The 27945-nt window shown below is 36.0% G+C and overlaps 1 pseudogene; it reads left to right on the forward strand.

Moving 5' to 3' along the window:
• Positions 1-2260: 2260 nt before the first annotated feature.
• Positions 2261-27863, forward strand: LOC145679032 (MICOS complex subunit Mic60 pseudogene; annotated as a pseudogene).
• The last annotated feature ends 82 nt before the right edge of the window (positions 27864-27945 follow it).

Here is a 27945-nt window from a genome sequence, read left to right on the forward strand (position 1 = left end):
CACTATGAGTGTGAGGAAAATGTGTCTAACAGTTTAAGAACGCGTGATTTAGCGTTTCTTTCAACCAGTCCAAAGACATCTACTGGAATAGACTCAGTGTCAGATGTTTTTGCAATCAGGTGCGTTGAGGATACTCTATCCAAAGAGTCTTCTTATTCTACACACATAATGAACACATATAAGGCTATTGTTCTGTCCGAAGAGGATCGAGTTGCTATCAGGAGATACTTGCTAGTGAAATGCTCGATATCTTAGTCCTGGAACATACCAAATTTTAGCAATTGGCCGTCTAGAGCCTACAAATATATCTTCGATATCAGAAATAGACGTTACGTCTGACTCAAACCAGGAAAACAACATATCCGTTATGGCATCTTGTACTGAAGCGACGCAAGGTGAAAGGTCTGCTTCTGTTTCTACAGTCAGTAGAGCCAGAAATAACTCCATATGATCTCAGAAGAAATTCAAAGAAAACCTTCGTAAAATACTTCCATATCATCTGGCTTTGATTAGCGTCTTTTCTGGCTAGCTCCAATCAAAAACAAAACTACCAAACATGTGCCCAGAGAAAAAGTTCAAAGTGCAGTATCCTCCCAAGCATGGAGAAATTATCAGATGGTAAAGAATGAAAAGAAAAGAAAACTAGAAGAGGAATGTCTAAAATGAAAAAGGGAGAGAATACAAAAGAAAGGAAACATTTTAAGTCAAACAAAAAGAAAAGGACTGTCAAGCCAAGTAGCACTAGTAGTTAAAAAGACGAGACGCAAGAAGTTGTTGAAATGCCGTCTAAGGCCTGAAGAAGAATTCATAAGTGATATTGAGAACGATACACTTAAATATATTGGGTGTCACTTTTGTGATCACTGGTACCACTTAAAATGCACGTGCCTCAGTGTATTATCGTACGAGTAACCTGCTAAACAAGTGCTTATGTGTCCTGAATGTGCTTAATGAACTTCATATTAAAGGGTTAATGTCATAGCTAAATATAAATATCAATGTAAATATAAATGTAAATATAAATAGGCCTATATATTAGTTTTAAATAGGCTAGTCTAGGCCGAGGCACATTTTTCTTAGTTTATGGTAAATATCATACAAGAAGTCTTTTTTCCTGTATCGCAATATATTTTCCACCAGGCCTGCTTCTAGCCACAGAGGTTTGGGGGGGCATAGATATGTTAGGGGGGCAAGTCATTAAAAATCTCTTACACATATCTAAATTGTGTTTTTTGTGTTGAGGTCTGGAGGGGCCACGAAAAGTTTAGGAGGGCCAGGCCCCCTAGCTCCCTCTAGTTGCGGGCCTGTTTTCCACGTAGTTTTTCTTTGTAGGAACTCTGAGTGCAATATATTTGTCCCTTAATTTTCTACTGAGGAATTGATCTCTAAAATTCCATTAAAAAAGTCAATTCTATAGTGTGGCTGAGTACTGGTTAAAGTAATGGCTGACCTTTGGTTTTCATAGGCCGACTACTGTTTTTTTTCAGGGTTTCTAGTATTTTCTTTTTCCTGTGTAATTATGTATAAAAGATTTCCTATGCGAGCTACACGAACGTAAAATTTAAACACTGTTCTTTCTAATGACAAATGCAGTAAAAGTTATTAGTAAAAATGATTTTTTTTATACTTTAACAAAGTTTAAAATCTCCTTAAATGGTCGACTACTGGCATATTTACCCTATTACTTGAGATGCTAACTATAGTTGCAATTTTTTGAAGGAATGGTGCCTAACTGGAAAATAGAACTTTACATATTGTTTTGTCTGTGAAACATATGCTTGTTTAGCTTTATTTGAAAGTGTTAATTTTGCCCAAAATATTGAACGTTGGAAAACCGCAATAGCATTTCCTTATAGGGGCCAAAAAAAAAGAGAGCTGATATTTCTAAAGGAGGCAATCGTAACAAAAACGGATAGGAGATAAACATAAATCGAAAATGTTATGTTGAAAACATTTTCATTGATTTTGTCTTCTGCCTCAGGCACTGACAAGGTCAGACAAATATTGTCTATTACGTTTAAAATTGCCTAAAGGAAAGTTGAACAGAATACCACAGATCTTATCACTCAGTAATCAGTTGTGAAGTGCTCCCTTGTAGTCAAACAACATATATCGAAATAACGTGTTTTCTGCCTCTTAGCAAATAAAAACTACAATCTTACTAGCTCTTGGAGTAACCAACTGCGCATGTCGTTTAATAGCTTCAACTAAAAGGGGTCCTCATTCAACCTGCAACTCGTGAAAAGGGTAGAAGTCAGAAATGGCTGAGAATAGAAAAGAGCGTGTTCTTGCTTTAGTGCAAGAAGGCTATTGCGCTGCACAAGCCGCTGAAAGGTGTGGAGTTTTACCAAGAACAGCACAGAAGTGGATAAAGCGTTTTCGAGAGACTGGAGAAACTATGCGGCGCCGAGGTAGTGGTAGGCGTCGTGTGACAACACCTGAGCAGGATGCTCAGCTTGTTGCTGTTGCGCGACTTAATCCCAACATGACCGCCAGACAACTTCGGCACGCATCAGCTTTTCCAGGCTCTCGAGATACTGCTGTACGGCGTCTTAGGGAAGCTAATCTTCACGCCCGTCGTGCTGCGGTGAAAGAATTCCTCTCGGAAGAGCATATAAGACGACGGCTTCAATTTGCGGAAGAAAATGTGAACCGTGATTGGAGACATGTTGTCTTCACAGACGAATGCACATTTTCTTCCTCAAATAATGGCCCAGTAGTCGTGTATCGTCCGAGAGGCTCCAGGCATGATCCCAGATACGTTTTCCACAAACGTCACTGTGGACGCGTATCTGTATCTGCTTGGGGTTTCATGACATTACAGTGTCTTGGAGTACTCCATAGGGTAGAGGGGCGTCTTACAGGTGAGCAATATTTACATATCCTTCGGGATGTTATGTTGCCTTCTGTGCGTTTTATCTACCCCGATGGAGTAATCCAGTTTCAGCACGACAGGTCTCCGGTTCATATGTGTCAATTAGTTCAGAATTGGCTCTCGCAGCAGGCTGATTTAGAGGTCCTAGATTGGCCACCGCGTGGAGCCGATATGAATATAATTGAGACAGTATGGGCAGAGGTCAAAAGGGTGATGAAGGAGAACTGGCCTAACCCGCCTCCATCCACAAAAAATCAACTATGGGAAATCGTTGAAAACAGCTGGGAGGAAGTCTCCCGTAGTGAACGCTTTCTCCGCAGACTTACCGAAAGCATGTCCAGAAGGCTCCAGGCAGTCATCGATGTAGAAGGTCATTGGACCTCCTATTAGACACTTATATATAAACAGCCCTTTTCAGGGCTACGTATTCCCTTCCATTCTTTTTTTTTCTTTGAATGCCAATGAAAATGTATCTACGTCACTTTCACCGTTAAACAATGAAAATGAAAAAAAAAAACATAATAGCAGTGGACAAGATTCGATCGTGCGAACTTGTGTATTGTAATCTCCCACTTATCCCCTGAGCTACGAAGTAACACGTAGATTTTTTGAAAAAGATATTAGTAGTTCATAACAACACACTCCCTTTTTATGTAATTCATGTGCCCCTTGCTGCTATCGATGGCGTGAAAAAAAATGCTACACATTACCCCATATCATTTCACCAGTAGATTGCTGTTTTCTGATCAGTTAAAACAGGATTCCTGGATATCTAAGCGAAAAATTATTTCTTTTTCATGTATTCTACGAAAAACCTAAAGAGTAAACAAAATCGAGACAAGCAACTTTCTCGAACAAACCACTCAATGTATCAGTGTCATTGCAAACAACGTCTCGCTGATGTAATGAATAACAACATGTAGTAAAGATCATGGGGTCTTCAGATCAAATACAGCTTGTCATATGGTTTTGTTTCCTTCAGCACAATAGAATTTTTTAAAAAATTATCCAGTCATGTGAGAAAAACAAATTTTGCAGAAATATAACATTTCGTTGTGAGAGGCGTATTAGCACGAAGAAATAGTTTTATTTCTTGCAATCCAAACCGTGAAGAATGAGCTAATGAATAGCGTTTATGGGTCTTTCAATAAGCACCATCCAGTGTGTTGTCGTCGGCAACGTTACGTTTTTCTTTTTCTTTTTCTCTCGTTTTATCGCATCACATTCTGTTTTTCAATGACTTCTAATGCTAAATTTTAATCCGCTGTTACTTCGTTCGTCGTTTTCACTTCCACCTACAATATTAGATTTAGGCATAGCTGACTATCCTCTAATTTGTATCGAAGTTTTGTCAAGTTTCTAGTGAACGTCAGCTAACCATTTTCTTCCAGGTACTAAAGGTATTCAAATATTTATTTCAAACGGCTGATTTGATTTCCCGTGATGATCGGACAGACAAACACGACGTCACTTTTACATATTGACCGCCTTATTTGGAACTTGCCCCATTTCCCCCTCAAAAGTGGATTTTTAAGGACAACGGAAGATGGGCTCACATATTTTAAAATAAGGTGTTTATATCCATCTGTTCTTCTTACGACATATGTGTTAATGAATCCGACTGGACCAAATGCTAAATACCGTATATTTAAAAGATAATTTCAAGTGCTTCATCCGTTTTGCTGTGAAGACAAGACACAATCTCGATGTCATCATTCTTAAATATTGAGCAAAAACGATACAAATTGCCCCTCTTCTCCATTTAGTACCGAACTTTCTAAACACGGTCGGACACGTGCACACTCGTTTTAAATAAGGAATTTATGTATCACATTTCATCTCACAAACGTGAGAGATTCTATTTTTGGCATACATTTTAACCCCCTCTGTTTGGATACGCATTTCAATAAAAATGGCGTGACAACAACCCAGTCCGAGGTAGGTGTTAACTATGTTAATAAAATTCATTTCAAACGGTTCAGCCATTTTTCGTTATGATAAACAACGTTTTTTTAATTTATATACTATGCAAATATAGGTTAATAGTATTGTTCTGTCTTGTTATTTATTTATTTAAGTTATTTATTGATATAAACTTGAGGTGTTACGTTTAATGTTTAACAATACCTAGCATTTACCATGTTATCAACCGTGAAGTAGCGAATTTTGTGTCTAATATTTATATTACATTCAATTTAATGTGTCACGCTAGTAGCAAATTAAGCATAAATGCGAAAACATTGTTCACTTTCAGTTCTCATGAGAATTTCTTTCCTGTCTTTCTATTATTTTGTCAATAGCTTACAAAACACTGGCATCAGACTTTTGCAATTATATTTTTTAACGTTTTTCCCATAAACTTCCCTGAAAATTTAACCTGAATCGACCATTACCGGGAATCGAACCCGAGACTACAAGAACCAAAAACACTCGTGCTAACCACTAGATTTTTTTAATTTTTATTCCACGTTAATTAGTAACCCCACGTTTCATACAGCCTCGCTGTTGAAAGTGTTACGTGAATATAGACTAGACCAAAATTAATTATTGGTGTCCATTTCAGGATCACTCAGTATTATGTTTTTAAGTGTTAGAGTGTTACAAAATCCAACACTTTTCAGTGCCTTATTAAACAACTTATTTTTAAAAAAAAAAGTCTTGAATGTGTATTCACGGATACAATAAGAATAAAAATCACTATTAGAAACAAACATTTGCAGTAAAAGGAAAAGCAGAAACTATTTGTGTAATAAAAATGTATATCTTTGTCAAAATATTTGTGACTTGGTGTAATCTATATTCACGTAACATTCCTCCACTAAAAACATGCTACCGAGTGATCCTGAAATGAACACCAGTAAAAAAATTTTGGTCTAGTCTATATTCACATAACAAAAGGAACAAGAAACTAAAAATCAACTCAACACTACTTTTATACCACCAATAGCAGCAAGGGGCAGACGATACTATCCTGAAAAAATGCATTTATTCCTTTGATCCGCATTGCAAAGCATCGGACAATTTGCAACATAAATTACAAAAGCTTGAAGAGAAAGAATCTTTATGGACAATAAGTTTCTTACATACAGTATTCAATTATAAAATGCCTACTACTTATCTTTCTTATTTAATTTATGGGGCGCGATGGTTCACTGGTAGAGCGCTTATCTTTGGTGCATGCGGTCTCTGGTTTTATTCCGTTCAAGTAAGCTTGTGGTGGACAACATTATGTCCGTGACTTTTCTCAAAACATTTCCTTTTTCTTCCACTTTCTCATTCCACCAATTCTTATATCGTTTTTCTCACTTTAATTATCTTCTCCCTTAGCCTAAAATAGCAGGATTCTAGAACACTGGTCCGTATACCAATTGAGTGGTGATGAAGAAAGCAATCAACCTGGTTAACCTGCCTTCACTCGCTATCGCTTGCTTGACATTACTATATGAATTGTGTATTGAGATTTGATAAAGAAAAGAACCAAACTGGTTACTAATCCAAATTCTCCTCTATGTGAGGACCAGCAATCTAGAACCTTCCCGCCTAAAGGGCGTAATAGTGGGAGGTTAAATATTTCATTTCATTTTCTAATTTAATTTAGCTCTTCCACATAATATTTTATCTGAAATAATAATAAGATATTATCAAGTGCTCGCAAAGCTGGGAGCGATCTCGGAATCTACCGTAATGTGCGGTAATCTTGTTAAATATGTTTCACTACTAGATCAGTTGTTGAATGTTTCATAATGCTATACTAAATTCCATAAACATTCAAGCGAAATAAGTAAAATTGATGAGATTGACAATTTAAACCGCACAGTATTGCAAAGCTGGCGGTGTAAATATTTACTCCATTACGCAAACTGTGTTTCAAATACAATCATTATTATACAGTTCATTTTCATAAACTTGTTCTTATAGCAACTATATCATTTCCTATTTAAATTAAATTTATAGATAATTTTGTGTTACATATCAGCTGATACTCATGCTATAAACTATACCATAAATTAACATTCGATGTAAATAAATAAGAAATGTATAACGTTACAGATTCTGGAATTGCAATTTAATTCAATTTTAAACTGTATACATTTTCTATATGATTGTTTCATTTACTTTATAAAAATCCAGATTATGATTTACACTAACTGTTTTAATTAAAAATACAAGCTTATACAGGGCGCGGGGAAAGTCCCGGAACGGTCCAATATCTCGCGAAATATACAGATCAGCAAAACCAAAATAACACGTGTTAAACAGTTTTGAAAAATCTATCCAATGATACCAAACGCAACCCTCCATTCCCACACGGGGGTAGCTTTAAAATTTTAAATGGAAATCCCCATATTTTGTTGCACATTTGGATTCTTCAGAATAAGTAACAGTGATTTGACCCAAAATTGAAAACAGTGCTTTCACGGATAGCACTTGAATCGACACATAAAAAATGGAGGCGGCAAATCTGTATGAAAATGTGGCCTCTCAGTGTCGAGCTCTGGGCCATGCGGTTAGCGTACGGGACTGCGGCATGAAAGGTCATGAGTTCGATTTCCACGCAGAGTAAAATTTTCATGTGATTTTTTTTACCCACATAACGAATTCATACATTTTAACTTTCATAAAATAATTCATTTGTCCATATTTATTAATTTGCAAGAAAATACAAATGGTGACAAAAATGACTTATTTTTGTTGTAAATAACCCTACTACTAAGAACTACTTCATAAAGCTACTTTGCAAAACAATTATCGATATTGTATTCCATGTAACTTCATCTTCGCACACACTGTTTTCAATTTTTGATCAAATCTCTATCACTTTTTTTGGAGAATCCACATATGAAATAAGAAATAGGGGTTCCCATTTAAAATTTTAAAGTTATCCCCCGTAGTCCCCAAGGAGGTAGGGATAGGTGATTGTGTTTTCTATTATTGGATAGCTTCTTTAAAACTATTTAACATGTGTTATTTTTGTTTTGGTGATATTTATACTTCGCGAGGTATTGGACCGTTCCGGGAATTTTTCCGCACCCTGTATACAGTATTTTACCTCCCTTTCGCACTCTCACTCTCTATATTACAACTGAGTGTTGCAATAGGTATCAAGAACATGAATAATTTTCATTTTGGACGTATGGTTTAAGATTGGTATTCAGATCACAAATCTGTTCTCATTATAACGGATGTGGTATTAACGTTAATAAGGATCGTTAACGTTCCACATTTTAGTGTCTTCGTATATAGCCTAATTGATGAACATAGTGAATAAATGTGACTGAGCTTTGAAAAGTGATTGTTCATCTGGTCTTGTGTTTTTAAGCACTTCAAACTAGACATTTTAAAAAATATTTCACTATATTGAAAAAAAAAGCGTTCCGTACTCAGGCTCGAACTGCCACCCTTCGGTTCTAGAATTTCAACAGCATTGCTAAACCCGCTTGGCCACGCAGGCATGTTACGAAATAACGCGTTCTGATATTAGAAATAGACTCGCTCCAAGCGCAGGTTTACACTTGGAGTTTTAAATAGCCATTTTCTGTTGTTTTTTTTTTTTTTTCAGTAATTTCAACTGAAGATATTGATTGATTTCCCATATTGGAACTTCACGTGAAGTGTGAATTGTATGTTCATCTCAACAATACATTATTTTCTGTTCCTTCAATTTTACGTATTTGTGAGTGCTCCTAATACCTGTGCACTGTATGGAGTGAATTTCCCTCGGGATATTCTTCGCGTAATTATCTGACAGACTAAAGATTCATAACAATCACAGTTTTTTGCTTATAATTGTCTTATTTTGCTTTATTTTTTCACAAAAATCATAAATAGTTTTTCATTACTACACTGCTTTGTTAAGGAAAGCACAAAGAAGCGATAACATATTAAGAAAACTGAGTTATTAATGAAAATGTGGAAGTTACAGTATATGCGAACTTTTTTTTTTTTTTGCGGATGACGATACCTTTGAGGGATTTTCTGAACGGATACAAACGCTTATATTGTTGTTGCTTTGTCCGTAGCAGTTTTAGGTTTACCCGTACAGGGCCTGCCTTCAACAGCTAACTTATTCCTGAGTTTCAATAGGAGTGTAGAAACTGTTTTGGTTAAGATAGGAGGAAAGTTCAGCTCTCTATCATCTTCTTGCCTATATCTTGCTAACTACTGAAACACAAGCGTAGGGATTTCGTGCACAATACATGCACGAACTACTGAATGATATTAATCGTATGTTAGTACTTTAAGTGTATGGGTATGTGTCATTAATATTACCGTTAGTACTTTGAACTTACATGGAACATCCGTAAAGTGTTGCATGCCGATTTCAACGAAATTTTGCAAGTAGATACTAGACACAAACTAAAGTGACCCGTATTTTATCGTTTCAGCGGAATAACGGTTTGAAAGGGCCTAAGCCCCGCCTGAAGTATGTTCAAAAAATCTCGAAATCTCGAAAAAAAAAAAAACTATCAATTTGCAGAAAAAGGCGAATACACATACTAGATAGAAAGTTAAGGAATACGGAATTTTACTTTTGTGTGTGGGAAATGGTTGCAGGGGGAGCAGCGGCCCCCGTTTAAATATCTTCAAAAATAATGACAAAGGCCAAAATCGATAAAAGGGCACAAACAATTCCAAGGAAACTACGAATGCAGATACTAGACTTAAAAGTAAGAAACAAGTATTTTTCATTTCTGCGGAAAAAAACGGTTTGAAGAGGTCTGAACCTCTCCCGAAATGCTTTCAAAAAAGCTCGAAATCTGCAAAAGAACATGAGCAATTTGCAGAAAAAGGCATATACACATATTGTAGTCGGGAGGCCAGAATGAACTTGACTCCCCTATCACCTTTTTATTCATAGGGGTCTATCTCTGAAGCAAATAAAACGTGATAGAGGGATTTCGTGTTCAAATGAACACAAAAGACGCACTAAGGAATGACACTAACTTTATTGTTAGTGCTTCAAGTGGAGGTGCGATATAATTATTTTATCTGGAAAGAAATAACAATAATATGTATCCATTTTCCAACTCTGCTATTCAGTTTTCGGATTATATTTCTGAAGATATTGAGGTACAAACAATGAGGTTTTATGCACAAACGATAGGATACCGAATCGCATTATTTTAATCGTAAGTGCCTGTAATGTGGAGGCCAGTGTGAACTTGTCCCTCCAGTATTTTTGAGGGAGTTGGGGTTTAGTTCACAATTGATCGTGAACGAATGACACTATTTTCATTATTAGTACTTGATGTCAACGGTCAGCAGAAATTTGGCCGCTCTACAAGATGTCTTTGCTTACACTATATCCCTGAAGTTTGTAAAACACAGACGAGGGGTTTCTTGCAGAAACATGCATAAATGATGCCGGAACCAATTACACTAGTACTGTCGTTAGTGCTTGAAGTGGAGAGGAGAATATAACGTATCATCTGGAAAGAATTAACAATAATTTGTATCCAGTTTCCAACTCTATTTTCAGTTTCGGTTTATACGTCTGAAACTATTGGGTTTCCTGCACGAACGATGGACTAACGAGTAGCATTATTTTCATCATTGCTAGTTATAGACAGGGGACCAGCACGAACTTGTCCCATCCAAACAGATTTTTCTTATTTTTATTTATTTTATTTTATTATCCTTTTTGCTTCTATCTCCAGGTCTAAGAAAGCACAAGAGATGTCGTTTTCTGAAAAAAAAAAAAAACGATCACAAACGAAACACTAACCAATGACACTATTTTACCATCAGTTCATCAAGTGGAGTGGTAATATAATCTTTTTTATCAGAAAAAAATAACAAAAATGTGTATTAAGTCTCCAACTTGGTTTTTAGCTTTAGGCTTATACGTATCCGAAAATGTTAAAGTGCAAAGAATGAGCTTTTGCATATTCGTTAGAAACGGAGGAGCCAGCGAGAAGTTGGTCCCGTACAAGATTTTTTTTCTTACATACGGAACTATGGAAGCAAAACGAAGGGGCTTTGTGCACAAACGAGCAAAACTGAGACACTAACGAATGACATTATTTTAATTATTATTTCTTGATGTCTAGAAACCAACGTGAACTTGACTCCCTTACCAGTGTTTCTGCTTGAAATAATAAAGCACTAACGATGTGGTTTCGTGGAGAAGGGCGCATAAATGATTGATTGCCAATGGCACTAATTTCATTGTTAGTGCTCCAAGACTGGAGCCAAGTTCATGCACCTTCTAATTTTCCATATAAAGTTTTAATAACAGTAACTCTTTAATTGACAAGCATTGACAGCATTATCATTAAAATATTTAGTTTGCTTTTATGGTTGAACCATGTCTTCCTGATCATAATTTCGTAATTTTTGAAGTATTTTTGTACTTTGATTACAAAATACAGGATGTTTATTTCAAAGCAACATTGTCAAAAAACAGGTCTTATATGTTGCTTCTGAGCAGCATTGCCCTAAAGTGGTCAGATATCATAAGCGTATTTTCAGTAATTAGCAGCAGTTTTGTTAAAATATTTTGCTAGAGAGCAAGAAACAAACCAAAAAAAAAAAAAAACTCACGGAACGCAGGAGATAAAGCTTCTACAATACTAAATTTGACTGTCTCCTGTTCACGAAGATTAGAAATATCCAAACAAGCAACCCGTAAATCATGTATACGAATATTGTATGAAAGCAATAATGCCAATTAAATGATCACTGAAGTTATAATTCGTGCGGATAAAACAATAGAATGCGATGTTGCTTGTAAGCAACACTGCCAAATAATGAGTTATAACTTTGAACATTGTTAAGTTTCTAATTGTAGAAAATCAAGTATTACTTGACTACTGAAAACCAAACTTATGCTAATGATCTTGAGTAATTTACAATGTAGTTGATAAAGGTATAACTGACTACATAAAGAAAGAAACTAGAGCAATACAAGCAACCAATAGCAAAGTTTAACAACCGCAATTTCTGACAGACTGAAAGTTATGTTTGTCTTACTATATCTTAAGTCCTTTTACAGTAAAGCAAATGTAAGATAAAGGAAACCTCTTTAAACAGAACATAGCAAATATTTAGTATAAATCACGATAGTCCAGACAACTACATATTCTCCAGGCAACTCAATCTTCCGTACTTATTTGTTTTCATGCACCAGAAGAAAAGTTGCGTTAATTAGTGTTACTGAGGGGGTCATTCGGAATATGTTGTTAGTAATAAACACGTTGAATAATTTCCTTTGAACTCTATCTTTGCTTCTAACATTAACAGTGTTTACTGCACTTGCCATAAATGAGGGCTTCCTGAGGCCACAATCACAAACAGAGAGATTTATAGTTTGACATTGTTAAGTTTCATCAAATCGCAATTATTCGATACAATTAAATTCATTTATACACAGCAAAAATATTAATTAACTGACAAAAATTTTATATGAAGTATTTTTTTTTATTATTATTAGTTCAAGGATTTGTAAGAGATAGCAGTCAGAAATGTAGAATAGATGATTGATTGTAGACCACGTGCAGGTAGAAATGCACGGTGAGATGGAAATGATCACTTTTTCCATTAAATTTTTAACACTTCTTATATATGTACAAACAACTTTGATGGAGCTTCTTCGTGGGTAAGTGGTTAGCGTACGCGCCTATGGCGCGGGAAACCGGGGTTCGATTCTCGGCTTGAGCTCATGTAGTTCGGACTCCACGGTTATCAGTAGGCCCACGTCTTACATAGCTTCGCTGCTGAAAGGGAAACTAAAACCAACAACTCTGAATACTGATATGAATTGTAACTTATTTCAAATAACAATACCTTAATCTTAGTGATTTCATCTCCAGAGCGATATGCTTGCTATTATATTCTAGCTTCTTATATCATAACATACATGAAGTGCATTTTCTTGGAGGTCTCCCGTTCCGTTTTCCATTTTCGCTTATTCTTTATGATTGTATAAAAGTACTTTTCCATTTTTAGCCGACTAATTTACTTCTGAAAACCAAGAAGTCTCAATGTGACTCACTGTGCGTGTGTTGTAGTAGTTCATACGTTGCTTCGAAATATAAACACCTATAATTTTTGTTTGTACGAAAGACTATGTATCGCCTTTAGTTTCACATGTAAAGTGTGTATGCTCATATTTAAGTTTAACTTGTTGATGGTTCTTTTCTTCTTTCAAAGAATATTGGTTCCATGGTCCAATGTAATGTTTAGAATTTCATTAAAGTATTCCGAGTTACATCACTAACCTCCTCAACGACTAATAGTATTAACCCTTCTACGTCCGCCAAGAATTAGATCGAAATCGTAGACTCTCACTTTGGAGGCCCTGGTGATGCCCCCTAATTAACACAAATTAGGATTTATACATCGTTGGAAAGCTTAGGGAACACTGATTTCAACGAGATTAACACTTGTGTAATTCCCACCCTATTTAAAGAAAAAGAAGAAGAAACTGTTCTGAAAATAAATGTAGTTTACGTCATAAAACTGGGACTCAAAAAGTTCGCCAACTTTGTCCGCCTTCTTCCCCATATAAGCAATAAGTACGCATATTGGGTATTACCATATAATGGACTAGTTCATTGCTTCACATAAAATTTTTATGAGTATACTCAAGGAGGGAATAGCCCCTAAAAATCCTAATGCAAAAAACAAAATACACCAATTTTACCCTCTCCTCCTCCGCCGTGCTACCCTCCACATACATAAAATCAATATCGGCGGAAAGCTTCATTCTTTAGGAATTGATATCAGAACTATTTTTGTAGCTTAGTTAGGAGTGAACTATTGAGCTTTAAAGCCTCAAGACAATAGTTTAAAGATTAATGATGTAATATGGTTTGATTTTATTACTTCAAGTTTAAGTTTCTTTCAGCATTGAACCGGTATGAAACATTGATCCACAGTGGTAGAATCTGAACCACCTTGATAAGTTCAAATCTCAATGTTCCTCCACCGGTAATTAAAGATGATACCTATACGATTGAAAGTATAATTTTATATTACACATCAAGTCGTTTAGTTTGACCCGTAATTCAAAAAGATAATGTTTCCTAGATAATACTAATAATACTTAATCAACTTTACATACGTAGATACAGTACAATAGAGGTATTTAATTATTTAAATTCGCTGTCGTTTCTTTAAAATACATAAAATTGACTAAGTATTTATATTACTATAGGATTAGTGATTTTTTCTGCTTTTTAAGGCTTGTTTATTATCTCCTTTTTAGTGCTTCGTTTATTTTCTACTTTAAGCCTTTTTCTAGAGACGTTTAATAATATTCGTACCTTATCGTGAGTTTTTACATTTTGGATACTAATTCAACGCCGAGATTATGAAAGTTAAGACCGATTATTGATGAGAGCTATTTAACTATGATGGGGGGTTAAATCCAGTAAATTTATCGGGTTGCACAGATCATGAAGTAAGATCTCACCTTACAATATCGTTCATTTTCCACCATAGTGCAAGAAAGTTGGATAGCAGGATCATATCACGAGCCCCACCATCGAACTTCATATTCTTACAAGACATACGAAATCATTCTTCATATAATATCAAGAAAATATTAAATTCAACATCAAGAAGTCTATATAAAGAACACATTGATGGGCAGGTAGTAGTGTTTTTTTTGTTTTTTTTTTCAGGAGATGAAGGAACAAATAAGTTTCCTCACCTCGTCTTGTATCATTCTCGAACTTTTCTTACCTTGTTTCGCTTCTCAGGAAAAGTATATTGTCTCGTCTCGTTTTTTAAATTTATGTGCAAAATTTATTTCCTGATTTTTTTTTTAATATTTTCAGAATTTTTATCAGAATCCTTCTGTGGTACATGAGCTCCATATGAAGGTGTGATATAAGAACATTTAGAACATTGAATATTGGAACATATTATGCAATGAATTGTGTATTCCATGCTCTTTTGGAATATGTATGCGTGAGTTCCTTTACGCTGATAAGGACTACCATCCACAGTTTCTCGACTTCGAAGTAAGGTCTGTTGAAATTTACCTTTTTTTTTTTTGACGATTTTGGACAGCCCTAGCTCTGAATCTATGCACTTATCCCCATAGGTCTATATGCACTTTCTCTCTTATTTTGATGTAAGGAATCACCTCTTACCGTTTGTCGGTATAGTTCATTAACACTCTGTATATATATATATATATATATATATATATATATATATATATATATATATATATATATATATATATATATATATGTGTGTGTGTGTGTGTGTTTGTGTCTAATTGCATGATAGCAGCATTGACTGCATTTTTCAAAATCAAGTAGAAAGTAACATCTGATATCTGGTGTCCGTTGTGATTGATTCACTTGTAAAGAGGTTCTTCAAACTTGGCATCCACTCTCTCCAACATACGTAGCTCTGTCAATTTGTCAACTCCCTCGCGAATATGTATCGGGGAGGTTAATGAATGTCCCCAAATCTGGAAATAATAAAACAAGGAAGAGAGTGGATTAACGGCAATTGATGCTCTAGCACAGGGCCGGCCTTAAGCCGATTGGACCGATTGCTCCCAATCGGGCCCCGCGCCTAAGGGGGCTCCGCGCTAGAGCCGTCTACTCTACTGTCGAGACTAATCTACACTCCAGTGCTGTTTTAACAGCATATTAGGCCCCAGAGCAAACAAGTATGTTGTGGTTCCTATGACTTTTTTTTTTTTTTTTTTTTGCTCCTAATACATGTAATTACTACATGTCATTCTCTTCGCGGGACCCCAATGCTTGCTGAGTCCCAGGCCAAGAGGTTATGGTACCGTTAAGATGGCTCTGCTACTCTCGGTTGTCAAGTACACACAACAACATATTGCATATTATATCAATGGACTCCACAAAGGAGGACATGGCTTCTCCCTAACAATTAAATTAATAGCTTGTGTTATGTTTCCGGGCATAAGCAAATATTTTCCGAATTTAATGTTGCAATAGTTTCTTTCTTTATTTTTTTATTTTTTTTATTTTTTATTAATTTTTTTACGTTTAGAGCTTCTGTTATAAAAATAGATATTATGTCCAGGGAGTATTCTGCACACCCCAAACATTTCCCCAAATTCCCTTACACACACCCCTGGGCCTAACAATATGGTTTTCTTTGAGTTTGTGCAAAAAAAGTACCTAGGTATATCATTATTCTGGGTGCACACCCTCTTTTATTTTGAGCAGCCCGCTAAGTAAAAGTTCTGGCATTCTTATTGATTATGTCATATGATACTACCGTCAAAACCGAGATGGTATCAAATAAATCAGCCTCAGTGCGACTTCTTTTCATATTCTTTCTCTTAGTATAGCTATAATAAAAATACAAAACTAGAGGACAAAACCAGAGTTTGCTCTCTTCTGCGAAAAATCCTGTGATTTTTTTTTTTTTTTTAATGAAGTCGGAAAAACTGATTGTATACTAGTGCGTATGAAGGTTTGTCTTCTAACTCGAATAATCCAACGGAAAATATGTCATCCAACTTTCATCAGTTCCTTAAGGTTTGTGATCGTCTCATCATCATTTCATTTTGTCTGCACTCAATAACGATTTCAGGCTCATTATACCTTTCATAAATAGCTACATACGATGTTCTCACTAGCGTACATTAGGTTTCACTGACTTGAATTCTCTTCAAAAAGATACAGCTATTAAGAAACGTTTAAACCAATAAATTCATATTTGCATTTCATGGCGTCTTACAAATATAAACTTATGTAAACATAGAGTTCACCATTGTATTTCTCGTACAATTCTAGCCCTATTCGATATATTACATGACACCCTTCCCATTTAATAAAGTCGAGCGAGATAGAAGATCTCCGACTTCAAGATGGCGGCCATGATCAGCATACCCTCAAATAGATGTTTACTTACTTCCTCCCGGTGTTGGTTAATGTTCTTTGGGTTTTCATACCTTCAGCCGTTTTACAAATAAAATGATTTTTTTCTCAAACCTTAAAAACATTCTTATAGCTTATTCTGATCAATGAGATTTTTGTCCACTGTGGCCATCTTTATGGACGGAAGCACTTTAAATTTTTCTCACGCTCATTTCGTGATATTTCACACTTTTTTACCAAGTTTAGTCAAGAAACTAGATTTCGACATCGATAGATTTACTTGTAAGAGAAAAAAACTATGAAATACTGGTACAACGCCTTCTTGAAAGATTGCGAGCCTTAATAGTGAAACATGTATTTTAACATTCATTCACTCTCTACATTTCCATTTGAGTTATTCCTCTGCAGCATTAGCTGCTATAACCAATGAACAGGGTCAGCGTTTTCACCAGAATATTTTACAAATGGAAAAACCTTAGATCAGTAGGGAGAACGCTAGTCAAAAGTTTCCGGACAGATCAAAAAACAATGAAATACAAAGTTTGTAATATAATGGAATTTTAGACAGAATACTTGCTAGTTTAGAAACACAGTGACAGTTTTAAGATCAGAATAGCATAATGATGTTATCCAACAAAAAAATGATAAATTATTTAAATGATCTTCTCGTTAAAAAAAATGTGTTTCGGCTCTATCACTCGTTTTACCAGTCGCGTTTTACGTACGAGTTTTCGCACATTCATCTGAAGCATTATTCCAGGCGTTCTGCAGAATGTCAAACATATAACCACCAGATATTGGACTGACTTTTCGTATACTTCTGCCAAGCTCTTCCCAGAAAAGTTCGATAGGGTTAAGATCTGGAGAGTCGGGAGGTCATTTCATGATACAAATACAGTATCTCCGTCCTCTTTATTCTTCTTAAGATGATGGGAAAAAAGTTGGACGTTTGTTCCAGACCATTATCCTACTGAAAAGAAAATCTGCGACCAAACAAACCCAATCCTGAAGGAATAGCATGCCTGTTTAAAATGGAATTATAACTATTTTTGAGCAGATTTCCTTGTATTCTGTAAAGCAAACCAACTCTAGAATTTGCGAAACACTCCCAAACTATTACAGAACCTTCTCCCGTTTAATAGTCGGAAACAGATCTTCGAACATAAACTCGACATTTTTGTACAAAAACTTAAAATTTTGACTCATCCAGTGCTCTATTCTCTAATTTTTGTTCTTCAAGGCCCATTGATGCCTCTTTCAGTTGTTTCTACTGCCCCAGCAATGAATTCTGAACAACTCTTCCCCAGAATCCAGCTACTCTCAAACGTAGTTTCATAGCAATAACTGAAATGCTTGCACTGTGACTACGATTAAATTCTGATTTAAGTTCCGATACAGTAAGCTTCTATTTCCTTTGCTAAACACTACCTTGGTACGATCTTCCGTACGTGGGGTAATATGAGGCCTTTCAGTTCGATTCTTGACCACGTTCTTTCGTGTTCGCTGAAAACGCTTGATGGAATCAGCGAGAGTACATTGAGCTAATTTCAATTTGGAACTTATTTGACGAACAGAAAGGCCTACATTGTGACGCACAATGACTCCAGCGCATGTCTCTACACTCAATATCTTATCTCCGTCCATAATTTCTAATAATCGTGACAACACTGAGAAAAGGCAGAAAATCCACACAAATACTGTTCAAGACGTCATTATGCTGTATCTTATAATACTGTTCACTAATAATGTAAACTTTTAACATCATTTATATCTAATAAGGCACAGACACCACAATTAAATTTCAGGATATACTATAAAAAAAATAATTGCTAACGTTTAACATCGATTAGTTAAAATTATTTCATAATCTTGATCACATTATATTTATTTAAAATAATAGGCGACTTTCTTTATTACTAGATGTAAACATGTCAAAAAGGGAGAGACATCCATTATCATCCTCAAGCATTATAGAGGCTTCTATCGTTGCGGACATAAGTCTTTAACCAGGTAATGGCGACTGCTTTGAAACGAATGCAGAGTATGAGAATGAAATCTGTCACATCTGTAGTTTCGTGTGGAGAAGAAACAAACTTCTGAACCAAAGGCTTAAGAATAACTCATGCTATTAATATAAACTTTGCCGAATATTATTAACTTATATAATCATAAACGAAATACGAAAAACTTTTTGAAATGAAGAAAAATAACATCCAACTTTGCAAGCGGAGGCAAAGAAACCTAACGTAGCATAACGTAAATAGTGTATGCCACTGTTTAAGTAAGAATTGCTCTGTAGACTGAAGGCGAATCATTTACAGCGTAGCGATTATGGTTCAGTGGTCACGGAGTTTGGGCGGTAATCTGGAGGTTCTTGGATCGAATCCACGTTGGGCAATTGTTTTTATTTAGGAATTTCGATGGCGGTTGATCGGCGATGACACATTTTATTATATTCAGATATTTGAATACTCTTATGTTTCAATACTTGAAGTATCAAATCTTCAGGAATAATAATAGTAATAATAATTATTATTATTTCGTAGAAGTTTAAAAATTAGAAACTTATTATCGCTCAGATCATACCATAACAAGCAGAAACGCCAAAAAACATTTCGGGTTTCTTTAATATTGCTCCTGAAAATGGGAATTTTTAATCTCGATTCTAAAACAAAACAAATAAAATCCGATGAGAATTAACATTTTACATTCGAGACTGGACAGGACTAACTCAAATTATCGTCTCGCATTGGAGATGAGAATAGGGACGAGGCGAAAAGTATCGTAAGCATTTCTCATCTTATCTTGATTCTCGAAATAGTGTATGCCACTTTTTAAGTAAGAATTGCTCTGTAAACTGAATCTTATACGTTATTTTGTTACTTTGTATTGCAGAGCTCACTGAATTAGCAAAGCTTTCATAATTACATCTGCATATTCTACAAGTTAGTTTATTATATGTTTTACTGTTCAATGATATTCATTTATTTTCATTACAGTTATTTTCCATAATACGAACAGTAGAATACTTTCTACATCAAACTTTAGTGGAATGCTTTCGTTTAAATGTGGGTAGTTGCAGAGGTGTGTCTTGAAGGTACGAAAACCCTTCTCCGAAATCCCTACGTTTAAGTAAGTTTTGCCAACTTTTAGGGCAACTTTAACACTTTTAATACCCTTCTTCTTCTTCTTCTTCTTCTTATTATTATTATTATTATTATTATTATTATTATTATTATTATTATTATTATTATTATTATTATTATTATTATTATTATTATTATTATTATTACTGAAGTGTTGTTAATTTAATGGTTCACCCTTTTTTACCCACTTTCCGCCTACTGGGCATTGTGATGAACAAACTCCTTGTGTCTAGGTTTTCTCCAAGATCCACTTTCTCCCACTTTCTTTATTCCAATATTACTTTTTTATTCTCATCATCGACGTCTTCTGTACCTCTGCCGGCATAACCATTACTTAAAACCAAATTTTCTTATCGTTCTTGTGAGTTCAGTATCCCTAATCTCTACATGAAATTTACCAAGATGCTTTCTGTTTAACATTTAGCTAGTTGTAGGGAGGTATTCAAAGGGTATGTCCTGATCGTCCTGACACTTCTCTCCAATTTCGACAATTTTGCAAATTTTGCCTAACCCTAGGGGCGATTTTACAGATTTTAATACAATCTGTCCTCATACAGAATTTGTCTTCTATATTATTATTATTATTATTATTATTATTATTATTATTATTATTATTATTATTATTATTATTATTATTATTATTATTATTATTATTATTATTATTACTGAATATTTAGGACCTCAATATTAGGTCCTATTTCAATGCAAATAAACATACTGAAGTTAATTTTTTGGACCCTCTCTAAGGATGAACTGCCTTATAAGAGAAACTTTAGAAAGGAAAGAGGGGGGAAAGAAGGTGTCACCTACTTGACAATATGAAAATCGAACTTTCGCATGTCTTAACAGAAACTAAGTAGGGTTTGTCTTCATCACGATACATAGTAACGCCTTTTCTTTGGGTAAAAGACATTGGATTATGTATGCGTTATATTGATACGTTAACAAAATATACGTACGAATATATAAAAAGCATAGTTCCTATATCCCAATTTTGGTTGAACGAATATACGGAACGTGTTGAAAATGGCAAACGATAATACTATTATTATTTCTATTCGAAGTGGTGGTACATAGAAACAATTCCACAATGACGTTCCAGACAAAGTTATGACCCATAAAAAGCCTTAAGGATGACCCTTTTCTATTCATAAATTATTTGCGAAACACACTGTTTTCAGACAGTAAGAATCGAGATTGTAAACTGTGACTTCATGTTGTTAGTTTTCCCTGTGAAGGAATTCGTTTCAACTCTAAGTTGTAAGAACGAGAGAAATTGACTAATTTTCGTCTTATTATACATCAGAAATATCAACATTGTAAATTATATTTTTTTCTGAATTTCCTCGAACGGAATCGAACCGCGGATCAGTGACTCAAGAAACGAATGATCAAGTCACTACCCCAAGATTTCTCTTTTAAGTAACATTGAAGAAACACTCGGGCATTTAGCATATTGCAAACATTTACGATTCCAATATTTTTTTAACGATGAAACACTGATTTCGGTCATGATAAAATACTATAGGTATAGTGCAGAGAATTGAAGTTTAAATTTAGAAGAAGACCGAAGATATCTCCGTAACTTATCTATACTATATTCGGTTATTCTCGTTTTACAGTTATTTCCAGTAACCTTCAACGACAGAGACAGGAACACAGATACATCGAGGACATTTAATATTTCAAAGGCTCTCCCACCGGGAATCGAAACTAAGACCACGCCTAATAAACTACTTGATGGTTGGGGTACCTGGTTCGTTCCCAAGGGAAGTAAGCATGAAAAGGGCAACATCGCGCTCGTGGGATTTCTCGGAACAATCTTACTTTCTCATTCCACAATTTCGTCCATCATAATTCACTTGCTGTAATCATAGTCTTCCTCAACCAAACAGGCATAATCATGGGATATTAAACGTGAAGATTTCATTTTCAAGCTGTTAACCCAAACCAATCCGAACCGAAAAACAGTTGTATTTTCTATTATTCATTAGCGTGCTTTCACAAAAAATGGGTAATCGTAATTCCATTCAAAAATAAAACCAAAAACTCATCATGTCTTACCCTAACACGAAACCATTACATATCGTTTGGAACTTTTCCAAAATATATATGGATATTCTGAAAAGTGGCAATAATTTTTATTTTGAAACTAAACTGAATCAAATTACTGTTTGTTTTCTGAAATAAACACACACATTATGTTTCAAGTTTAAACCGGATCCAAACCAGTTAACCCAGAAATGGCGTGGGTCAATGAAAACTTTACCCACGACCCGCTAACCCAGCACCCACCGTGACCCACTATGACCCATGACCCACCGTGTCCCACTATGACCCACTCCGACCCACCAACTAACATGAACCACTGACCCACCAACACATCATCAATAACTCTGACACATGATCAGCGGCTTCTTCTCTAGCGACTAAAGAGTTTACACTTATACTTCAACCAGGTTGTGAAATTCTAACTAATAAAGTTTGAATTTCTACGGTCAATCGCTCAAGCACCACTCTGTTATAATAACAATGCATCCTGGATCCGTTCCTGATGGTAAGCATATATGGATATATGATGCGAAGCACTGTATCGTTTGTGTCTCAACTAATATCGATCGTTTTCGATTATTTTTACAAATTAACCCACTATCAATTTACCATATATAGAAAGTACCCCACCTCCCCATAAACGAGAAGTTTAAAAAATGCTGGGAGACGTTCTGTTCATTTTCAATAAAGAATTAATATACTGAATTTCAGTTCCGTAAGTTGAATGGCTTGTAAAACACTCAATTCTTTCGCAAAAAAGGATCCCTACTATCCCTTAGGATATTTTTATAATGAAAGCATTATGATAACATCCGGGTTTGGATTAAGGTCTAACTATATACAGAATTTCATTTCATTTGACTGCAATTTGCCAGTAATGATTAGGCACACATAGTTGCATTCATTTTTATATAATAATTTATATATTACAGGATTCAAAAATATTTTATTTTTCGTTAGTTAGCTCCTCTAAAAATTCACAGGCTGTGTGTCTCGAAAGCCAAGTAGTAATATAAATCGTATTGCTATTAGTACAATTACAAATATCAATATACAAAATACCTCAAGTTCATTTCTTACTTAGAGATACTCTTCTCAGGTAAGTAAACAGAAACAAATGAAAAAGGGAAATGGAGGCCTAGAAAGTAAAACGTAGAAAAATCCACCAGTCTTCAGCAGCATATTTGAAAATCACGCTCAACCCTACTCATAGAATCTAAATACGCAGTTCTTGTTACTTGGAGTTATCAGTTTCTCGCCACGTAGCACATACAGCAGAAATCAAATGTCTGTTACTGACGGTTTTCGTGGCAGAGTTACTAGCGCAATCCACCAGTAATTATTATTGCTTTCGGCGTGGGTTCAAACTTGGGCCAAGGTAAACAAATACTCAAAAAGTGATTTGCTGCACGTTACACGTGCAGTGTTGCTATGTGAGTCCATTGTATAAGTAGTAGTAGTAGTAGTAGTAGTAGTAGTAGTAGTAGTAGTAGTAGTAGTAGTAGTAGTAGTGGTAGGAACGGGTTAGAATCCCGCAGGGCTCGTTTCGTTCTACCTTGACTGCCACATTTAACCTCAACTGCTTCTTCAATTCCAACAAAGTGACAGTTTTCTTCTATTACAACCATAATACACAATACATACACCAGAAAGTTTGGAGGGGCCATGAATATGTTAGGGGGGACAAGTGATTAAAAATTCTCTTACACATATTTAAACAGTGTTTTCTGTGTTAAGGTCTGGAGAGGCCACGAAAAGTTTCGGGAGGCCAGGCCCCAGGCCCCCTCTGGTTGAGAGCCTGGTTTGGAGAATCGCCAACTGCAAACCCATCAGAAACATGTTCTTACTTTCTATGTCTAGTGTCAAGTGTTAGAAGAAGTATACTGTTCACAAGATGCTGTCTACAAGGCAGTAAGCACAGTGGGATGGTGGGTTGCAGTTTGTCACGGGGGGAGGTGGGTGCAAGTGGGCCACATGTGTTTTGACACACGACCCACTGGCACTCAGAAAGCTGGACCCACCTAACCAACTGACCCAATGACTCACTGACTCAATCCACCTCTGATTGGCACTTTTCAGAATATCCGTACATATTTTGGAAAAGTTCCAAACGATATGGCTTCTTTTTGAGGTTAAGGTATTGTGAATCTGCTGTTTCACTTTTGAATGGAATTTCGATTTCCCATGTTCTTTTTCATATACTGTTTTGCGGAAACACGTTAATGAACAATAGAAAATACAACTGTTTTTCGATTCGGATTGGTTTGGGTTAACAGATTGAAAATGAAATCTTCAAGTTTAATGTCCCACGAATATGCCTGTTAGGTTGAGGAAGACTATGATTAAAGCAAGTGAATTAAGATGGACGAATTTATGGAATGAGAAGGTAAGAGTACCCCAGCAATCAGATAGTTTAGTGGGTGGGGAGTCAGTTTAGATTCCCGGTGGGAGAGCCTTTGAAATATTAAATGTCCTCGATGTATCTGTGTTTGTGTCCCTCTCGTTCAAGGTTACTGGAAATAACTGTAAAACGAGAATAACCGAATATATTAAAGATAAGTTATGGAGATACTTTCGGTCTTCTTTTTAAATTATACTTGAATTCTCTGCACTATAGTATTATATCATAACCGAAATCAGTGTTTCATCATTAATAAAATATTGGAATCGTAAACGTTTGCAATTTGCTACATACCCGAGTGTTTCTTGACTCTTAGTTAGTTAAGAGACCAATCTGAGGGTAGTGACCTGAGCATTCGTTTCGTGAGTTACGGGTTATAACGAAATATTGGATAGGTTAATAATTACCTGTACCTTGGGTAGAAAGTGCTCATACATAAGCACTATACCTTATAGAATGTTAATTTAATAATAACAAAAGAAGAATGTTTTTAATATCTGTAAGATATTAGAGAGTAATAGATAGTTCGTTGTTATGTAATTGTTTATGGATACCGAATTCTCATGTATGTGTGCACGACAGTGTGAATGAAAAATACATTAAAAGTGTATCAACTAATAAACCATTTAAAACCGTTCATCTACTTTATAATTCTGATAGAGAAGGTGAGAATAGTATTATATATATAATTACTAAAGATATTTTTACATGAAAACAGTTACTACCACTCAAGTTCTTTATATCATCGATCGAACCAGGTTGACGACTACCCTTGGTGAGTCGTTATAAAAATTTTGGTTTACCTCACCCGGGAATTCTTGTAAATTCACTACCCGAAGCAAAGTAAGGGTGAATTTACTTTTGTAATAAAGTTAATGAATACAAATTTTACAAGACTGAGAAGTGGTAGAATAATAATAAGAAAAATGAACGGTAACGCTATGGAGAATGAACCCAATGATAGTGACAACGGTGAACATAGTGTAACACCAGGAATGACACTAGAAGACCGAATCTTGTTAGCCTTACAGCGGCAAGAACAATGTCGTAAAGACGATTCGGCAGCCATGAAGCGATTGGAACAAAATTTGGTTCATATGTCCAACGAATTGAAGCAGACGATAGAACAGAAGATAGAACAGAAGTCCGAAGAATCCAACAAGCAATACGATGAATTGAAACAGACAATAGAACAGAAGTCCGAAGAAACCAACAAGCAATACGAGGAATTGAAGCAGACGATAGAACAGAAGATAGAACAGAAGTTCGAAGAATCCAACAAGCGATATGAGGAATTAAGTAAACGAATGGAACAGAAGTCAGATGAAACGAAACAATCAATTATCCAGGCGATGGATGACATCACCTCGCAGTTCGAGGAAAAGTTAAATAGAATATCTGAGGATTGTCAGAATAATCACGACCACATTATACAAGAAATCAGAAACACCGAGTGAGGGAAAATCAGAACTGGTAGATGTAGATGCGCTAATAAATAACATCAAAGAAGTGGAACAGACCATTATTGAATCATCGCAGGCTGCGTCGGCAGCGTTGGAAAATGCAGTAGATGCTGTGAAAAAGCATAACGAAGAAGTGTATCGTGCAGTCGAATCGTCCGTCGATAGGTTAGCTGGTCAAGTCTGGTCATCACTGGAAGAAACAGCGAAAGCGCAAGAGCAGGCTATAAATGCAGCTAAACAAATAGCAAAAGATGTGAGGCAGAAGATAGATCAGGCAACGATAGCCCTGAGCAGTGCAGAAGCTAAAGCTGACGAAGCAACGCAGAACTTAATTATAGCAGCAAAAGAAAGTGTGGCGAAGGCTCGATCGGTCCTTGAAGATGCTCAGTCTAGTCTAAATAGAGCAATAAGTGAGGGTAATATTACAGAGAAATACAAGGAGTTGGTGGCAGATGCGAGGAGGCATTTCGAGGAAGAAATCGCTGATTTGATTCCCGGTTTAAAACTTGGTGAAAAACTGCCGAATCTTTCCGAGAGTGAGCTGAATTTATATATTCTTCACGCGTATAAAACAGTATTATATTACCAGAAGGAACTATCAAAGCTGGAGACCATTGGCCAGGAGAAGTTAAGAACTGCTCTTGAAGCCAGGGGATCGGGTACTGACGCTGAGTTATTCGAAGCCCGCCTATCGTCTGAATTGGAGCGACAGAAGCGAGAGCTGGAATTGGAATTTCAGAAGAAGACTTTAAATATGCATAATCAGTTTGAATTGGAATTGAGGCAGCAGCTAACGAGGCAGGCGGGAGCACATAGCGATCATCTCCGTGATTCCTTGAAACAACAAGAAGTAGAAATAAAGCGGCAACTGGCTCGTGCTTTAGATGAGCAAGTAGTGAAACAGCAGCTGGAATTCAAGACACGATTGGCCAGCATGATTGGTCGACTTAAAGGAGTAGACGTAGCTTTGAAAGCTCGAGCGGAGGCAGATAAACAAGCTGAAAGAGCTCACTCGTTGTGGGCTGCTTGTCAGAGTTTGCATCGTTCTCTAAAAGCTGGTCAACGCGGCGTCCCGTGGGAAGAACAACTTCGACCTTTGAAGTCTGAAATAGAGCTTGTATCACAAGCAGCAGCCCCAGGAGATCCTCTAGTCGCAGCAGTGGTTAGTGGAATTCCATCAGAAGCATTGGACCGAGGCGTGTTTCCGGAGGATGCGTTACGAGAAAGATTTCTTAAAGTGGAGAACTTAGCAAAACAATTTGCATTGGTTGGTGACGATGGTGGATCGTTACTATTGTATTTGGTGTCAATGTTACAAAATTTTTTGCTGATCGATTCTGCGAGGAAAATTCCTTTGAATGAGATAGCAGATGAACCTGTCGATAACAACACTCTGGATACACACGATATTGTAGATAGAGCGAGATACTGGTTGGACCGAGGAGATTTTGACCAAGCTCTTCGATATTTAAATCTTTTACGTGGAGCACCACGTTTCATTGCCAGTGATTGGATAAAAGAAGCTCGCATTCTTCTAGAGACTCAACAAGCAGCCAATGTACTTTTGGCACATGCTGCCAATTCTAGTGGAGAGTCAGCGTGAATTGTTTCCGAGAAATAGAGTAAAGCAAAAAAGACAAAAGTTTGGACCAAGGATACCTGTCCAGGAGTCCTTTGTGCAAGAGATATTGTGCTGGGATATGATTGGCAAGCAACTAGATGCAATGGTGTGGTGCCTTGTAGATAATTTAAAATGGAAACAAAATGGTCGACTAACACGTGGAATTGGAGCAGAGATAGCACAGCAGAAGTATTTGAAACTGATTTCCTGCTCTCCTAGGTTGTAGTGTAAATACGAAAAAAACAAAAAAATCCCCTTCAGAAAATACTAATTGAAGTTCATCATGTGGAAGAAATAAAAAAAATGTACAGTTTTTGTTACAAGTCGAACATGACCTGATGTCCTGACATCAATATGCATATTTATAATATTGATGTGTTACACATAACTGTTTCATACCATCGAGATTGAAACTGTACTAGACGAATGTTCTACCAACTTGTTGAATTGTTACAGCATCTTTTTGTGTATAAAGATATTAGCATGAAAAAAAAAAAAAAATTTATAACGACTCACCAAGGGTAGTCGTCAACCTGGTTCGATCGATGATATAAAGAACTTGAG

The sequence above is a fragment of the Thermobia domestica genome, chromosome 2 (assembly GCF_964235325.1).
Source record: "Thermobia domestica chromosome 2, izTheDome1.hap1.1, whole genome shotgun sequence".
Classification (NCBI taxonomy): Eukaryota; Metazoa; Arthropoda; class Insecta; order Zygentoma; family Lepismatidae; genus Thermobia; species Thermobia domestica.